The sequence below is a fragment of the Arachis ipaensis genome, chromosome B10, assembly GCF_059453495.1.
Source record: "Arachis ipaensis isolate K30076 ecotype BB chromosome B10, ASM5945349v1, whole genome shotgun sequence".
NCBI lineage: Eukaryota > Viridiplantae > Streptophyta > Magnoliopsida > Fabales > Fabaceae > Arachis > Arachis ipaensis.
This window is the reverse complement of record NC_142435.1, coordinates 30,718,695-30,726,678: the sequence shown is the minus strand read 5'-3', so window position 1 is coordinate 30,726,678 and position 7,984 is coordinate 30,718,695.

The window sequence follows — 7,984 nt, the reverse complement described above, 5'->3', positions numbered from 1 at the left end:
AACGCGGCCCGAAATTGTCCCCAGCGTATTCTGTTATTTTTGCAGATTGCGCAGGTCACGCGTACGCGTCGTCCACGCGTTCGCGTCATTCAGCAATTTTCCTTGTCACGCGTTCGCGTCGTCCATGCGTTCGCGTCATTCGTGTAGACTCCAATCCACGCGTTCGCGTCGCTGTGATTTCTTCATTTCGCGCGCTTGCATGAGCCATGCGCTCCCGTCAGTGTTCGCTGGTCATCTCCTTAGTTTCTTGTGTTCCTTCCATTTTGGCAAGCTTCCTTTCCATTCTCTAAGCCATTCCTGCCCTATGAAGCTTGAAACACTTAACACACGGATCACGGCATCGAATGGTATAAAAGAGAATTAAAATACATAATTAAAAGATTTCTAGGAAGCAAATTTTCAACCATGGAATAATTTTGGGAAGGAATTGTAATATCATGCTAATCATATGAATAAGTGGGTACATAAAATCACTCAATTAAACATAATATAAATCATAAAATAATGGTTTATCAAATGCCTTTCTTAGTTTTAGAGTAGATTTTTGTATTCTTGACTTGGAATTGAGGGCTTAGGTGACCTTGAGTCATCAATGTCTAGTATTGATTAGTAATTTAGAGTTGTTAGTTGGTTTTGTTTCCACTGACGCTAGTCTTTCACTAAGTCTAATTAGTGAGTTAGCTAGGACTTGTGGATTAAGATCAATTATGCCTATTTGACTTTCTCCCGATATTTGGAGATGACGAAGTAGGATTAACTCTTCTTAGTTACCATGTTTGTAGTCGATGACTTTGATAGAAAACCTTAACTCTCAATCCTTACCAAGATGCCTTTTAGTATTTAAATTCCTTGTTTGCTCTTTATTTTCTTGCAATTTAATTTCTTGTCAATTGCTTTTAAAACTCTTTTTTCTCATAGCTAATGACACGCACACCTCACTGTAATTCCTTTGAAAGATGACCCAGGATTTAAAACTCTCAGTTTTTATTGATTTGAATTGTGACAATCTTTTAAGCTCTGACACTGATCATTTGTTGGTTTAGAAATATACTATCGATGAAGCAATTCATTTTGAGAAAATTCTAAACCGACGTTTGGCCCGCAATCAATTATGTAGACATACACTTTTAAGAGCATTAAATAATGACTTATATGGTATTTATTATCATTATATTCATGCGAAAATTATTTGAGATGCATTGGTACAAAAGTATATTTATGAAGAAGAAGGTAGTAAAAGATGTTTAGTTCATAATTTCAATGCATTTTAAATGGTAGAAGATAAGTATTTCTTCTCAACTTAACGAGTTTACTAAGATTGTAGATAAATTTGATAAGGAAGGAGATGTTCTACTTGAAAGGTTCGCATCTTAAATCTTGTTGATAAATTGCCAGATTCATGGAAGGATTATAAATTGAGTTTTATGCAAAAAAGAGAAACCATGAATCTGCAAGAGACCATAATGCATATTAAAATAGAGGATAAAAATAGAACTATGGCTAATGAGCAATATAATAAAGAAGTGTATGCTAAAGCCAATATTGCTAAAATGGTGCACAAAATTTATTCGAACCATGAAAATAAATTTTATAATAAGGTGATTAAGCCTCATTTCAAGAAGCAAGAATTTAATCCCCCCAAAAAGAAAGGTGCTTGTTTTATTTGTGGCAGGTTTGGACACTTCACATTAACTTGTAGAATGAAAAAGAGTGATAATCAAGGAGGCGAAAACAATAGTGGAAACGGAGAAGGAAAGGCATTCGCAACTCGCAAACATAGCAAATCACAAAGATGATGTCATGGTGGCAATGGTTTTTGAATGCTATCTAGTGAAGGACTCCAAGGGTTGAGTTGTGGACTCTGGTGCCACAAAGCACATTTGTGCTAAGAAGAAATTATTTTCCGAGTGCATTCCCATAAATAATGGAAATGAAGTTGTTTACCTAGGAGATTCTAGTAAAGTTTCCGTTTTAGATAAAGGTAAAGTGTCAATGAAAATAACATCTGAAAAATTCTTGTGTTGTCAGATGTACTATATATTCCGGCCATCAAACGTTGTCTTGTATCAGTCCATCTTCTCAATAATGCCAAAGTCAAGGTAACCTTTGATAATAATATTGTCATGTTATCTAAGAATGATACATATGTAGAAAAATGTTACCAAAATGATGGTATGTTTGTTTTAAATGTTATTAATAATAATAATAATAAAGAAAAAAATTCAGCTTATATTTATTTGGTTGATTCTCTCAATGTTTGGTATAATAAACTTGGACATGTTAATATACCGTATATTTTAAAATTAAAAAAAAATGGGTTTAATTAGTAAGTTGGATATTTTTAATTTAGATAAATGTGATGTATGTGTTAAAATAAAAATGACTAAGAAACCTTTTAAATAAGTTACTAGGCAAAATGAATTGTTAGAACTTGTGCATAGTGACTTGGGTGATTTGAAACATACTCCTAGTAGAAGTGAAAAAAGGTTTTGTTATTTTTGTTGATGATTATTGTAGATATATAAAGTTGTATTTGTTAAGAATTAAGGATGAAGCATGCAATTTTTTTATTAATTATAAAGCTGAAGTAGAAAATTAACTTGATAAGAAGATTAAAAAGTTAAGAACTAATAGAGGTGATGAATATGAATCTAATCCTTTTAATGAGTTTCGTGAAAAACATGGTATAGTGCATGAGGTAACTCCACTATATTCTCCTGAATCTAACGGCATAGTTGAAAGAAAAAATAGAACTTTAAAAGAAATGACTACCTGTTAGTTCAGGACTACCTCATTCTATGCGGGAGAAAATCATTCTATCTGCATGCTATATAAAAATAGGATACCGCACAAAAAGCTTAGCAAATCACCCTATGAACTTTGGTTTAATAAAATGCTTAGTTTGAATCACTTGAAAGTTTGAGGTTGTTTAGCTAAGGTTATGTTTTTGGATCCTAAGAAAAGGAAAATAGGTTCAAGAACATGTGATTGTATGTTTATTGAATATGCTCATAGTAGTAGTGCATATAGATTTCTTATTATTGAAAGTGATGTACTTGAATCTAATACCATAATTGAATCTTGTAATGCATCTTTCTTTGAGAATATATTTTTTAGTAAGTCTAAGGATAAAAATGTTTCTAGCATTCGTGCCTTGTCTGATAATATTATTGATGAACAAGATAATGAGATAAGAAGAAGTAAAAGAGCTAGAAAATAAAACAACTTTGGTGATGATTATGTTACTTTTTTTATTTCTAGTGATCCTTTGTCATATAATGATACTACGTCTTTTCCTGATGCTCCTTTTTAGACAGATGATGTAAATGCTAAAATTGAATTTATTATGTCTAATTATACTTGGGAATTAGTTGATTTATCTTTGAATGAAAAACCTATTGGATGCAAATGGGTATTTAAGAAAAAATTAAAATAGGATGGTAGTATCAATAAATATAAAGTTAGATTAGTAGCTAAAGGTTACAAACAACAAAAGGATGTGGATTATTTCGATACATATGTTCTAATTGTTAGAATTGCATTCTATTAAAATTTTATTTACTATTGCATCTATATTTAAACTTGTGCATTAAATGGATGTAAAACTGCATTTCTAAATGGAGATCTTGATGAAGAAATTTACATGGATCAACCCAAAGGTTACGTGGTAAAAGATAAAGAGAATAAGGTATGTAAACTTGTTAAATCTCTTTATGGTTTAAAACAAGCTCCAAAATAATGGCATGAAAAATTTGATGAACTTATACTTTCTAATGAGTATGTGACTAATGGTTTTGATAAATGTATATATAGCAAGTTTAATAATGGTCTTAGTGTTATTGTTTGGAACATGTTTAGAAAAAGTAGATGAAATTTGTTCATTGGTGACTTGGAATAATGGGATATATGACCTGGCTGCACTTGGCTGGTTGCAACGGTTGTTCAGGTTGTTGAGCAAGCAGAGGGTGAGACCTGCAGAGACACTCCGATGCCAAAGTCAAAATGGGTCTAAGAGGTTGAATTTAGGGTTATCTGTTGCATATCTTGGGGGAGTTAGAGACTCCCTATATATGTGTTCCTCATCGGATCTTCTCAAATCGAAAAGATACGATGCGTATCCAAAATTTAACGTGAGATGGGAATGTCGTAGACTCAGAATCAATTCGTGATCCTAGGCCGAGTAGGGCGAGATGGCCCTGAAGACTGGCTCATTATTTGGCCGCCATCTCAGGACCCAAGTCCGTAACAGTGCCCCCAAACGTGGCGTGCCTGAGTTCAGCGGGGTCGTCACATTTCTGTGGATCCTGGATGATATTAATCCTAGCAATTCGGCTGGAAACGAACGATTTCCTTGTGATTACCGATCGTGGAGATCGTGCCCGTGGTTTTCGAGGCGTTACGTCAAATGATGGGAGGGGCATTTTTTGCCGTCGCGCCCATTTACCTTTTTTGCCTCCCATGTGTTTTTGCATTTGGCACTTTTTGAGATACTTTTCATTTTAGAATCCAGCTTCAGTTATATATATATATACACACACACACACACACATACACACATTTGTTTGTGTTTCAAACTTAGTCCCAAAGGGAACTTTGAAATCTTAAGACTTTATATATTAATCCAAAGAAGTATATTTCAAAAGAAATCAAAGATGCTTATGGACTTTCACATATGGAATGGACTTGCTTCTTCTTGGGTTTCTATGTTGCAAATCGGACAAATAAAATTGGACTCCAGCGGTAGCAAAATTAACGTTGAAGAGTAACGTACGCAAAATTATTAGCAAGCTTTTGCTTGAAATAAATAATTTTTTCAAGAATATTGGTGTGGATTATGTTCTTGATGATCAACGTTTGGAGATTTTCATCAAAGCCATTCCACCTAAGGGTAGGACAATAATAAATCCTTAAGGACAGTGCCTACCATGATTCGTGGTAAACTCATTTTAATATTCTTTTAATTTGTTTATCAACAAAATTTTATTTGTATTTACGATAGCCAAAATATTATTTTGAAAATATATTTTTACAATAGCAACAATAGCAACAGCAAGAGCATTAGTAATGGTATTATAGTTTGCTATTAGTAGCACTACAGTTCAGAATTTCTACATGTTTACAACCTTTCTTTATTTTGTGGATACCATCAAGAAAATGGGGTTCCATTTCTCGTGTGGTGAGCTAGAAATGGTCTACTTCGCAGATGTCTGGACAGAGATGCCATTTTGCAGGCGCTCTTAGTGAATTCATATTGAAACCAATTTTATGGGTGGTAGACGCAAACTACAGCTAATAGTTATTTTTCTGTAGTTGTGTTAGTGTAATTCCTTTGCACGTTGTTTAGCACACAGATAGCATAATAGATGATGTACACAAGCTTGTCTTGTCTCTGCCCCAAGACAGCTCCTATAGCATGGTCACTGGCATCACACATAAATTCAAATAGTAAATCCCAGTTAGGAGGAGCTATGATGGGTGCAGAGACAAGCTTAGCTTTCATAGTTTCAAAAGCATGCAAATAATCATCATCAAAGTAAAAAGGAATATCTACAACCAAGATGTTGCTCAGAGGTTTAGCAATTTTAGAAAAATCTTTTATAAACCTTCTATAAAATCCTGCATGTCATAAGAAACTCCAGATTGCCTTTATATTAGTGGGTGGTGGTAATTTTTCAATTACCTCCACCTTAGCTTTATCAACCTCTATTCCTTTGCTTAAGATCTGGTACCCATGAACAATACCTTCAGTTACCATAAAATGACATTTTTCCAATTCAAAACAAGGCTTGTTTCTTGACACCGCTTTAAGACTAAGGAAAGATGTCTCAAGCAAGAATTAAAAGAATTACCAAGTATAGAAACATTATCTATAAATACCTCAATAAATTTTTCAACCATGTCAGAAAATATGGAAAGCATGCACCTTTGAAAAGTTGATGGGGTATTACACAGTCCAAATGGCATCCTCCGATAAGCAAATACACTAAAGGGGCATGTGAAAGCTGTCTTCTCTTGGTCTTGAGGGTCCATTGCAATATGATTATAACCAGAATAACCATCTAGAAAATAATAGAATGCATGTTCAGCTAACCTCTCAAGCATATGATCAATGAAAGACAAGGGGAAGTGGTCCATCCTAGTTGCTGTGTTGAGCCTCCTGTAATCAATGCACATATGCCACCCCGTGACAGTTCTTGTAGAAATAAGCTTATTTTTCTCATTCTTGACCACTATCACGCCTCCCTTCTTGGGAACCACTTGCACAAGACTCAACCATGGACTGTTAGAAATTGGGTATATTATCCCGACTTCCTAGAGCTTTGATAAACCCATATTTCATGAGTTCTTTTGTGCTTAATTAGAGTGATTTATTCAACTCTTCACCTACTTATTCACATTAATTGCATGGTTTTACTTTCCCTTCCTTATTATGTGATGTAAATGAAAAACATGTTTCCTAAGCTTTAAAATTAATTAATTTAATTACCTTTATTTCCATTCGATGCCGTGATTAGTGTGTTGAGTAGTTTCAGATTTTCTAAGGCAGAATGACTAAAAGGATGGAAAAGAAAACATACTAAAATGGAAGGAGAAAGCAAAACGGAGCTTTTAAGGAAACTGGTATTCACGCGATCGCATGGACAACGCGATCGCGTGCCAAGCACGAATCAGCAGCGACGCGGCCGCATGACTGACGCGACCGCGCGCCTTGAGTAGAACACTCACGACGCGGACGCGTGACTGACGCGACCGCGTGGAAAGGAAAAGCTCCAGATGACGCGACCGCGTGACAGAGGCCACGTATCAGAATTTACAGAATATCCCCCTAGCGATTTCTGAAGCCCTTTTTGGCCCAGATCCAAGTACAGAAAGCATAGATTAGAGGTTATAAAGTGGAGGAATGCATCCATTCAAGGGGAGCTCGCCAATTTCTAGTTTTCATGATTTAGATTTAGTTTAGAGAGAGATTCTCTCTCTCTCTCTCTTAGGATTTAGGACTTCTTGTTTTGGGAGTAACTCTGGATCCAGGTTTTAATGTTCCTTTATTTCAATTTTACCTTTATTTATTTGATTCCAATATTTGAATTGATTATTATAATTTAAATTATGAATTATTCCATGTTACAGATTTCTATTTGAATTAATGATATTCAAGGTATTTTCAGTTTATGATTGTTCTCTTTGATTTAAGTTGCCATTGCTTCCCATCTAAGGACACTTTTATTATTCCAGCAATTTACTTTTTCTCCTTTTGGTCTTGGTTAAGAAATCAGTGACTCAACATTATCGAACTCAGCATAATTGATAATCGTTATCTTGCTAATTGATCTGAACTTCAATAATCCCAACTTTTTCCTAGAAAATAAATAGAATTCGAAGGTCAAACTAATTAGTCCCTTGACTTACCTTTGCTTCATAAGTTAACTAAGTGGAATTAAGATACAACTTTCATTATTGTTGAGAGGGATAACTAAGTTGGACTTCTAATTTCCCTTATCTTGCCAAAAGTTGTTTTACAGTTATTATTTATTTATTTTTATTGCCATTTAATTCACTCGTCATTTAAATTACTTGCTTCTCACCTTCTAAACCCCGATTGCAACCTTTATAACCAATAATAAGAACATACTTCCTCGCAGTTTCTTGAGAAGACGACCCAAGTTTTGAATAATCGGTTAACAATTTTTAAGGGGTTTGTTACTTGTGACACCCAAAACGTTTGTACGAAAGGGATTTTTGTCGGTTTAGAGACTATATCTACAACGCGACTGTTTTTATGACATTCTTTACTGGCAGAAATCACGATCGTCAAGCTTCATAACTTCTTTCTAGACCACCTCTTTCATAGTTGGATTAAGTCGCCTTTATGGTTGCACTACCAGTTTAGCATCTTCCTCAAGTAGTATCTTGTGCATATACATAGCCAAACTAATCTCTTTTAAGTCACTAATGATCCACCCAAGAGCTGTTTTGTGGCTTCTAA